Source organism: Danio rerio, chromosome 3, assembly GCF_052040795.2.
Source record: "Danio rerio strain M-AB ecotype USA chromosome 3, GRCz13ab, whole genome shotgun sequence".
NCBI lineage: Eukaryota > Metazoa > Chordata > Actinopteri > Cypriniformes > Danionidae > Danio > Danio rerio.
The window spans coordinates 58,505,536-58,517,258 of record NC_141023.1 but is presented as its reverse complement, the minus strand read 5'-3'; the positions used below and the strand labels follow the sequence as shown (position 1 = coordinate 58,517,258).

The following is an 11,723-nucleotide window of genomic DNA, read 5'->3' as shown; positions in this document are numbered from 1 at the left end:
CTCTTCTGCATACCTCAGTTGTAACGAGTGGTTATTTGAGTTACTATTGTCTTTCTATCAGCTTCAACCAGTCTGGCAATTCTCCTCTGATCTCTGGCATCAACAGGGCATTTGCACCCACAGAACTGCCGCTCACTGGATATTTTCTCTTTTCTGGACCATTCTCTGTAAACCCTAAAAATAGTTGTGCATGAACATCCCTGTAGATCAGTAGTTTCTGAAATACTCAGACCAGCCCATCTGGCATTAACAACAATCCCACTTTCAAAGTCACTTTCTTCATCATTCTGATGCTTTGATACAGCAGCAGATCGTCTTGACCATGTCTACATGCCTAAATGCATTGAGTTGCTGCCATGTGATTGGCTGATTATAAATCTGCATTAACGAGCATTTAGACAGGTGTACCTATTAAAGTGGCCGGTCAGTGTACATTATAAAACAAATTCTATTATACTTAAAGCCTAAAATAACTACCACTTTGTATTTTGAGTTTGCACTGTGGTCATCAAATATTTTATGTTATCAAATGAATGTTCATGAATCTGGCTTTTTAACTAATATGAACATAATTTAGCTTATTGCACTAGCATCTTACTGGTGGCTCGAGTAAAAATGTGTTGGTAAATTCATGTGTGGTATGTTTAAATGGTTACACTTAATTACAATGTAAACAACTGCGATAATTGTAACATTTTTATATAAATGTAACATTTTTAAAACTGCTTAAATTTTGGCTTAAAGAAAGTGAAATATGCAACCGGTGTGCAACCTGCTTATGATGTATTGTATTTATTGTACAGTATAGTGTACTTGTTTTTAATATTGTTTAACTTGTTACAGCTTCGTGTCCAGGGACTACAGATATAAATTTTCTTTATAGCTAACTCTGGCAAGTCATGTTGTACATTGTCCCATTCATTCATTTTCCTTCGGCTTAGTCCCTTTATTCATCAGGGGTCGCCACAGCGGAATGAACCGCTACTTATGCAGCATATGTTTGACAGCGCATGCCCTTCCAGCTGCAACCCAGTACTGGGAAACACCCGTTAACTCATTCACACATGTGGCCAATTTACTTTATTCATTTCACCTATACTGCATGTGTTTGGACTGTGGGGGAAACTGGAGCACCCAGAGGAAACCCACTCCAACACGGGGAGAACATGCAAACTCCACACAGAACTGACCCATCTGAGACTCGAACCAGCGACCTTCTTGCTGTGAGGCTACAGTGTGACTAATCACTAAGCCACCGTGTCACCCTAAATTGCTCCTGTATAAATAACTAAATAAATAAATCAAATAAACAAAAGTAAACAAAATATACATATAACTACTAAGGAAAATTTAATTTCATGTACTTCGTGATGAAGTGCAGGTACGGTTTATGATTACTTATGGGCAATAGTTTATTGTAATTACTAGTTGGCACATGTTTAACAAGGGCAGCTTAAAACAATGTGTAGTTAACCTTAAAAATAATTGTATTATTATGCGTCATTTATTACTTACATGATAAATATTTTGTAAATGAAACTAAAGTGTCGATATATTAGTTATTATTATGCCATAAACAAGTGGCGCAATAAGTACCGCTGTCGTCTCACAGTAAGAGAGTCTCTAGTATGAGCCTCGGCTTGGTCAGTTGGGGTTTCTGTGTGGAGTTTGCATGTTCTCCCTGCCTTCGCGTGAGTTTCCTCCGGGTGCTCCGGTTTTCCCTACAGTCCAAAGACATGCGGTACAGGTGAATTGGGTAGGCTAAATTGGCCGTTGTGGATGAGTGTGTGTGGATGTTTCCCAGAAATGGGTTGCAGCTGGAAGGGCATCCGCTGTGTAAAAACGTGCTGGATAAGTCGGTGGTTCATTCCGCTGTGGCGACCCCGAATTAATAAAGGGTGTAAGCCGAAAAGAAAATGAATGAATGCCATAAACATTCATAATTCCCTTTTGTATACTTCACACTTCTTGTGTATTGCCTCTTTTTGTTGAATTGCTGAATTCTTCCTCGTTGCTTATTTGGACAAAAAGGTCTGCTAAATGTAAATGTAATTGGATAACAAGCCTTATTTCCCCCTCCACATTTCCACATACAGTTTTTAATCTCGTCGCAGCTTGTTTGTCTGCTGCTCAGTCGACCTCCATATGGTCATCGTGTCACTGATATGTGATGAGACAAAAGAAAACAACAGGCTCGTCCATCTGCGACCTAATAACAAATTAATGTCAGCTTCATGTCTCTTTGCAGCCCTGGGTATGGACTAGCCTATAATAATGACGTAAGACCATTATGACGTCAGGCCCACCGCTGTGTCGTTATCAAATTACAAATTGCCATGATATTCAATACAACTATTGAATTTCATACCGAGCGGTGAATTTTAAAATCTGTCCAGATGTAACACCATCTTCTGTAATACTGATCCAGGATGTTTAATTTTAAGTGAAAATAACGAGCAAATTTTTGATGAAGATTGTGGTGTTAAAGGTGGAGTGTCTCTTTAAGAGAGAGAGAGAGAGAAGGGGACGCGCTTCACGCTTGGGCTGCGGTGTTTTTGTCTCTGTCAGTGAGTCTGCTGGCCTTATCGACTGAGGACACTGGAAGAGGGTAGGTGACAATTCACACATGTTGTTTTTTTTTTTTATCAAACAAACCATTAACACTTATTTGTGTGTGCGCGTGGACGTCCATTTGCGTCCATGCGTATTGTGATGCTCAGCCTTTGTGCTGCTCGGGTTTTTCTTGGAGAGTTTTAAAGTAACGGTGCTACGACGGGAATTTATGCTTTAAAACGGACTTATTGCAGGCCTTTTATTATTGGTATTATTCAGATAGGTGATATTTCATCTTTTTAAGAAGCATTGCACCTTTTTAAAATTTATTTTAATGGATGGGTTGTGAAAATGCCATATTTCATGGGGAAGCGCGCACAATGCGTTTAGTAGTAGGCTACTGTTATTATAGTTCACATGCGCGCGCCTGTAGAATTATATTTAATTTATAGGGCATAAAGCTATATCATGAACTGAATCAATAGATTCTTTCTTTCTTTTTTTTAATTGAAGTGTTTATTCGTTTGTGCGCGCGCGTTTTGTAATGGTTAAAGCAGAATGTGTGTATGTGTGTTGTTACATCTGAATATTGCTCTTGTGCTCGCATTTAAGCATGCTCGTCGTCGGTGATGTCGGTTGATTTTGTGCTGATGGCGGTTTGAGGTGAAAAGAAAAGCCCCGTGACTGCTGTGGCTCTGGGGAGAGGGTGGGACTGCTGCTGGAGCTCTTCATTACTTCCAGATGTTCCTCCACTCCACTGCTGTGGCGTTCAATTCACTGGCCTTGATTTTGGGTTGGCCAAAAACTTGTTGGGTTTCACACGTGCGCTTCAGTGTTTGCTTTGCATTTGCATGTTATTGATTGTCAAACACCTTTTCTTGTGATTGAGATCGTGAGAGGAGAGAAGAGGTGAATGAATAATAAACTTAAGAAAACTTGTAGGGGGATAGTTCATCCAAAACTGAAAGTTCAGTCGTCGTTATCATCATTCACCTGTCAGGCATCTTGTTTGAGTTTGTTTATTCTTTTGAACACGAAGATATTTCGATTAATGATGAAAACATGTAACCATTAGACTTCATATTTATCCAGCCTTCTTCAAATTGTCGTCTTTTGAGTTCAACTGAAAAAAAAGACACTCAGGAATGTTTGGAACTACTTGAGAGAGAGAAACTATGAGCATAATTTATTTTGGGGGTGAACTATCACTTTAAGTGAGTTCTTATGTCTTGTATTTGTGTTTTTTATTATTATTTTGTTGTCGTCACTTGTTGTTTTTGTTTTGAGGGTTACTTTGAGTCATTCTCGCCTGTGAGTTTAAACTGACTGAAGTGACGAGAGCACAGACCCTGCGACGCGCGCGCCGCGGTGCTGGAATGCGGCGGCGCGCGTCATTTGGCGCGCGGGCTGAAGATGTGGAATTCCTCATCAGGAATGCGCGGTTATAAACCCCATTTGTACGGTGGACCACACGCTGGGCGTCTAAATGATGTTTGCAAGACTAATGAAATTAAGCCACTGTCAATCTGTCTGAGCTCTTTTAATTTCCTTTAATTGTTGATGTTTCTCAGCGTGTCACTTAATGACTGAGATCCTCTGAGGACCGCGCCTTTCATTGGGAAGAACAATCCCAAATGGGACCTCTTTAATGTTTCTCTTTGATGGCATTGATACTTCTCAATTTTATGTCATGTGGTTAAAAAGTCACACATGTCTCCCCAAGAGTTGAAGTTACACAAATATGCTCTGAGTTTCCGAGTGTTTGCTTTTCCCGTTCATTCTAAAGCCTTTAAAGCTTGCTGTATTGGACAACAATTGTTTTTCCTGAGGTATTTTAGGAAACCCTTATAATACAGTGGGGCTTTCAGAATTAAAGAAGAAAGGTCATGCTAAACCCAGGTTGGGCTTAGAAATAAAGGTATAACAGTTCTCATTGAGGCAAAAACTTTTCAAAAAGGTAAAACATTTTACTTTTTTAGGTAAGCTACATTAACAAATCATTTAATTAAGATACCAATATGGATATTTTGGGTGATAATGTGTCCCTGTAAGGTACATGCATACCTGAAAAAAAGTGTTGTCTCCTATTCAAGCTTTTCGAACAACAAATTATAACTTGACGTCTAGTTGGTATCAGAAGTGGCTTATATAAAAGGCAAAGGCCTCTAGATTAGGCTTATTTTACCAAAATAAAATATGACCATGTCTTAATTTTTAATTTTTTAATAAGGACAGTAAGGTCTGACTTTGCTTAGACAAAAGTCTTGTCACTTAACAGAAATAATGTCCAGTATAGAATATAAAGTCATGGTGCAATGGAGAAAGAATTAATATTGTGTATGACTCCCATGAGCTTGGAGGAGTGTATCCATACATCTCTGCAATGACTCAAATAACTTATCAATAGTCATCTAGAATGGCAAAGAAAGAGTTCATGTAGTTTATGTAGAGTTCATCTTCAATGCCTCCTCCTTTATATTACTCCAGACATGCTCAATAGTGTTCATTTCGGGTGACTGGGCTGGCCAATCCTGGAAAATCTACCTTCTGTCACTTTTCCAAATGATTAACTAGAAGTCAAGATATTATTTTTGCTCTGACAACTTGACGACAAGACTTTTGTCAGGTAATACACATGGCCCCTAAGATATGTACTTCTTTAAATACCTGCTTTTGTATGATGCTGTCATTTCTGAAAGTGTAAACAGAGTCTGGTTTATCTTACTACAGTTCACACAGCTTATAATTTACCTCAGCTTCGTTATAATTCTTTTGAGGTTAGTTAAAGAAAGTTCACCCAAAAATAAAAATGTACTCACCCTCATAGGGTTTCAAACCTTCATGAGTGTCTTTCTTCTGTTAAACACAAAAGATGATGTCTTGAAGCAAGCTGAAAACCTGTAACCATAGTAGGAAAAACAAATACAACTGAAGACAATGGTTACCGGCTTCCAGCATTCTTCAAAATATTTGTGTGAGTTCAACAGAAAGAAACTCAAACAGGCTTGTGACAAGTGAAGGTTGAGTAAGCAATGACAAAATGTTCAATTTTCGGTGTACTATCCCATTCCCCCTTGGGTATTTATAAACTTGTGTTTCACACTATACTTTTATAAATGCTTGGTTTGCATTGTTTTTAGCATGTTTTCAGTGCCAGTCTTACTGGTTGGATGAACACAGCATGCTAGTTTACATAAAGATGTCTATTGTTTCACAGCATCCTCATGTTGATGACTGTATTTCTTATCGAACATAAGAATTTGACAATTTTTCCATTACTATTTGACTAGTTATTTTGCCTCAAATGCTGAGTTGACTTTAGAAACATCTTCCAGTTTTTCTGTGACTGTCCATGCATGTGAAGATGAGGGTTGTGATTGGCTGTCAGCTGTTAAGTATTTAGGGCGTTTTATAAAGGGCTGCACGATACACGGAAAATTTGCGATATTGTTGCTGGGTATTGTGAATATGATATTTCTTATAATATAACATTACTACTCCTAGAAAAATAACATTTTTAGTAGCTATCTTTTAAAATTGATTATTATTGCTGTGATTTTAAAGCAAACAACTAAAACATATATATTCAGATCTAATTAGTTTAAATTCAGACCAAATAAACTGTGTCAGCGAAGCAGTGGCGTAGTAGGTTGCTCACAGCAAGAAGGTCGCTGGGTCGATGATTCAATCCTCGGCTCAGTTGGCATTTCTGTGTGGAGTTTGCATGTTCATCCTTGCGTACGCGTGGGTTTCCTCCGGGTGCTCTGGTTTGTCCAAAAGATATGCGGTACAGGTAAATCGGGTTGGCTAAATTGTCCGTAGTGTATAAGTGTGTGTGTGAATGTGTTTGTGGATGTTTCCCAGAGATGGTTTGCGGCTGGAAGGGTGTCCACAGCTTAAAAATGTGCTGCATAAGTTGGAGGTTCATTCCTCTGTGGCGACCCTGGATTATTAAAGGATCTAAGCAGGCAAGAAAATAAAAGTATAAATAAACTGTGTCAAGGTTCAAACAATTAGTCTTTAAAACTCTATGAATGATTTAAACCTCCGCAGATATTCTGACTCTGCTCAACACTCGGCTCATTCTGACCGAATGTTGTCATATTCCTCCCGACTCTCGCCATATATATTTACTTTCAGCTCTAGGTTGAGTTTTGGGCCGGTCCAACTAATAGCAGAACAGCTACTACTGCGGAAATAAAGATGCTTTGACTTAAATTTAAATTTGAAGGCAACAAACTTTTGAGTTGATTCAGCTTTTAACCCAATTACTTCACGTTACTCAATTTAAGTTGAGTCAACTAAGAAATGTCATGAAGTTTGTTGCCCTCAAATTTGAATTTGAGTCAACTTTTTGTTTTACAGTGTATTTTAATCTGATTGGTCAAATTTAGATCAACCAATGCATAAAATAAATGTAATTTATCAAATATGTCTGCGATACATACAGTTGAAGTCCGAATTATTAGCCCCCTTCGATTTTTGTTCTTCTTTTTTAAATATTTTCCAAATGATGTTTAACAGAGCAAGGAAATTTTCACAGTATGTCTGATAATAATTTTTTCTTCTGAAGAAAGTCTTATTTGTTTTATTTTGGCTACAATAAAAGCAGTTTTGAATTTTTTTATGAAGCATTTTAGGGACAAAATTATTAGCCCTTTTTAAACTATTTTTTTTTTTTGATAATCTACAGAACAAACCACTGTTATACAATAACTTGTCTTATTCCCCAAACCTGCCTTGTTAACTTAATTAACCTAGTTAAGCCTTTAAATGTCACTTTAAGCTGTATAGAAGTGCCTTGAAAAATATCTAGTCAAATATAATTTACAGTCATCATGGTAAAGATAAAATAAATCAGTTATTAGAAATGAGTAATTAAAAATATTATGTTTAGAAATGTGTTGAAAAAAATCTTCTTTCCGTTAAACAGAAATTGGGGAAAAAATAAACAAGTGGTCTAATAATTTAGGGGGGCTAATAATTCTGACTTCAACTGTATATTGCATATACCATTATCGTGATAACGGCAATTTTGCGATATATTGTGCAGCCCTGTGTTTATCGCAGAAATATTGTGTTAACCAGAGCAAGCCATAGGCGACCGGCCTGACGGTCAATCGTGAATCTGACCTGCCCAAATTTCCTACCTATCACCCCAGCTTAGGTAGCCTGAGGTAATATCTTTCCCGGACGAAAACACAGTTTCAGTCCACCACTGAGCAAAAGGTTTCTTAACCCCAGGTAAAAAGTGATACTAGCGCTGTATTTTCAGTCACAAATGTAACTAGGTCCTGTAGCCCTTGTTAAAAGTGGTGTTTTGATTAATGATAATTCAGTTTAAGTGCTGTGTGAAAAGTCTTACTAAATCATAACTCCACTGGAAGAGCATCCTCTGGCTAATATGAACCCGTGTGACAGTGGGAAGCCTTTTGTCTCTAAAAATGATGCTCAGCACTTTCATGGCTTGTCATCTTTACTTTAACAGCTCCAGCAAGCAGTATTTAGTTTGATAGGTGTGGAAATGTGTCTGTCACTTTTTAAATGTGGTTTCCAAATCATCTTAGACAATGGCAGCAAGAATCGAGCAATCAAACATTCATCATCATCCTATTCATCCTGCAGTAGTAGCTGCTTAAAAGCCTGTTAATTCTCACTAAAGGGGCACAATGTATATAAAAATAGTAGTGCTGTCAATGATTAATCACATCCGAAATAAAAGTTTATATTTACCTTGTTTATAAATATTGTGTATTTATAAATCATTGAAGTCAGAATTATTAGCCACCCTTTGAATATTTTTTTCTTTTAATAGAGCAAGGAAATTTTCACAGTATGTCTGATAATATTTTTTCTTCCGGAGAAAGTCTTATTTGTTTTATTTCGGCTAGAATAAAAGTAGTTTTTAATTTTTTAAACACCATTTTAAGGTCAAAATTATTAGCCACTAATTAGCTAATTTTTTTCGATGGTCTACAGATCAAACCATCGTTATACAATACCTTGCCTAATTACCCTAACCTGCCTAGTTACCCTAATTAACGTAGTTAATCCTTAAAATGTCACTTTAAGCTGTATAGAAGTGTCTTGAAAATATCTAGTAAATAATATTTACTGTCATCATGACAAAGATAAAATAAATCAGTTATTAGAGATGAGTTATTAAAACTATTATGATTAGAAATGTGTTGAAAAAAATCAGCTCTAAACAGAAATTGGGGAATAAATGAAAGGGGGGGGGTAATAATTCTGACTTCAACACTTCAACTGTATATATATATATATATATATATATATATATATATATATATATATATATATATATATATATATATATATATATATATATATATATTTATAACCCCCACTGGTCCTACATCACCCAACCTGCTCCAAACTGGGATCGAACAGGCAAGCTTCCACATGGGAGTTGCTCTAACAAGGAGGCTAAAGACCATGGCCTTTTGCGATTCTCGCTAAAGCACCTTTAATTGTCAGATGAGTGAGATTTACCTGCACAGCACTTCACTATCTGGCCTCCATCCGTTACATATACCACAGTTCTGACTGGTTCTTGAATATGGTTGGCTGATAGCCGTGCGATATTCTGCAAGTAACAGCACTCGTCCAGCCTCTTAACCCTTCACCCTTGTGTATTACTAAGCCCACATACAGCAATAAGCAGAGGACACTCTACAGTTTGACAAATATTGCAGCTGTAGGACAACATAATGAACTTTTGAGGTGTTTTTAGTCAAGATTTCAGTTGTTTAGATTACAACTATGCAGATCATTTATAAGAATAATGCCTATTTAAGATTTTTATAATTTCTGAGAGGTTTCTGTGTGGAGTTTGCATGTTTTATGGGTGCTCTGGTTTCCCCCACAGTCCAAAGACATGTGGTACAGGTAAATTAGGTAGACTAAATTGTCCGTAGTGTATGGGTGTGTGTGTGTGTGTTTCCCAGAGATGAGTTGCGGCTGGAATGACATCCGCTGCGTTAAAACGAGCTGGTTAAGTTAAAGGTTCATTACGCTGTGGCGACCCCAGATTTTTAAAGGGACTAAGCCAAAAAGAAAATGAATGAATGAATAATTTCTGAGAGAGCGTATCAGCAGCCATCAGCCTGTCTTTGAGCAAAGACGGTAGACAATGTTCATCCAAAAGATGGTCACAGAGAGCGCATCATATGCTCTTAGAGAAAGCAGCGTAATTTAAAACTAAAGCTGATCAAATCATTATAAAACAGTGAAAATGACTTTCTAAGTTGATCTTTCTCTTTTGAATGCTTTAGTGCTGTATTTATACCACAGTAATATTGTGATCTTCCGATTGCAACAGAAAATTACTTGGAGATATCTCTGCAGATTGATGGCATTTCATGCCGTTCAGCCTTATAATCTTAAAATGTGAGCAAAATGTTTAGTTATCAATTAGATATTACGCTAGAGAATCATTCAAATACTAGCTCTAAAATGATGTTAGTCAATAAGCAACAATTTGCGCTGTTGTGACATTAGCAGCAGATGTGCAGGAATGGCGGAAGAAAGTAGTTTCCTCTTAAGGGTTTAGAGACTCTCTGTGTTTGATTTTCTTTTTAATACACACGATTATGCCGTTGAACTGCTGTATAAATGCAATATCACACTCATAAAAGTGTAATGCAGCTGTATGTCAATGTATATATATATATATATATATATATATATATATATATATATATATATATATATATATATATAGTTGGTATTTCTGTGTGGAGTTTGCATGTTCTCCCCGTGTTAAGAATGAATGTCTGCAACGTGTTAACTTTTTAGATTTATTGCATGTTATATACAACTGTCATTATTAATCAGAAACACTAGGTTAGGGTGGGACAGAATCAATTTAACAATGCTTTACTTAGTTGAGCGCCCTCCTATGAAATTTGAATTATTAAACAGAGCAGGGATGTTCTCGCAGTATTTCCTGTAATGTTTTCATAGTCTCTTATTTCTTTTAGTTTGATTTTAATACTAATACTACTTTAATATCAATATTATTAGCCTCCTTTAGAAACAATAATCAATAAAGCTTTGAAAGTGCACTTAATATTATTATCTTGCAAAAATGCCTGTCAAATATTTGATACTGTCATAAAATATAGTGAAATATCTTTTAAAAGAATCAAAATATTTCACAGGATGGCTAAAAATTTTGCCTTGAACAGTTTTTGAATAAGTCATTATGTACAATGCGTGCACCTCTTTTTATGACCTACAAAACACCAAAAAGCCAATCTAATCCGAAGACGACATTAATCTGAAGGGGAGCTGAAGGACATTTTGTAACAGACTGCAGTCCCCAGAGTGAAGGTGTGCCTCAGTGTTTGTCTCCTGCATGTGTGGGCCATGTGTTCTGGGGTGTGTGTGCTAACCCTGAAATGCTCAGTTTTTGCTCAACCTTCAGCACACACAGTAACTTTTTATTTCTCTCGCTCAGGATGTACGATAGCTGGAATATTTTTGCTTTCCACACAAGAGGGCTTGATCCTGGAAATGGGTAACCGTTCCCTATGAATTCTGCTTCCTTACTCTTTGTTGACATTAGCGAGCGGAGTCTGACTAACCCGCTTAAAGTCTCTCTGCCACAGCTGGTGATGAATCGGCACCTCTTACATGCTCGTGACCTTATCGCGGCTGCATGACTCTACTCTTACTACACGTCTGTTTTGTTTGTCTTTCTTCATCTCAGTGCTTGTATTCCCTCCAGCTTCTCCGTGCTGTTCATCACCAGTAATCCCTGCTTGTGCTGGAATTTGCTGTTAATTCTTCTTTTGGAGGGGTAAATTTGGATGTCTGTGGTGATTTCTGTTGCCCGGCTCCACCTCGCTGGCTGCTTCCTGTCGGAGGTCAGCACAATGACCAATGGCATTGCGGCGTGTGTTTGTTCTGCTCTGGCCGTAACGTGAGCAGGGAGAGGCCCTTCCTCAGGCCTTAAGCTTTGGCTTCAGGCTGTGGTGTTTCTGTAGATGCCGTCGTTTTCTCCATCATTTTCACCACTCCCTAATGGGAAAAACAGCCCAGTATGTGCTGGGTACACAGACAGTTTCCAGCCTTGGTCATAACTCTTCATATAGCACTGCATTGCAGCTGGCACATACTGTATGTATACAACTCTTGCAGGTCCA

General features: G+C 37.5%; 1 protein-coding gene across 2 annotated transcripts in view; it reads left to right on the top strand.

Moving 5' to 3' along the window:
- The first annotated feature begins 2,566 nt into the window (after nt 1-2,566).
- Nucleotides 2,567-11,723, top strand: part of kank2 (KN motif and ankyrin repeat domains 2) — a 59,359-nt gene continuing 50,202 nt past the window's right edge. For both annotated transcript variants that reach the window (XM_087243168.1, XM_087243169.1), the window contains exon 1: nt 2,567-2,608. The gene's annotated coding sequence lies outside the window, so the exon portion shown is untranslated. The remainder of the gene's footprint in view (nt 2,609-11,723) is intronic.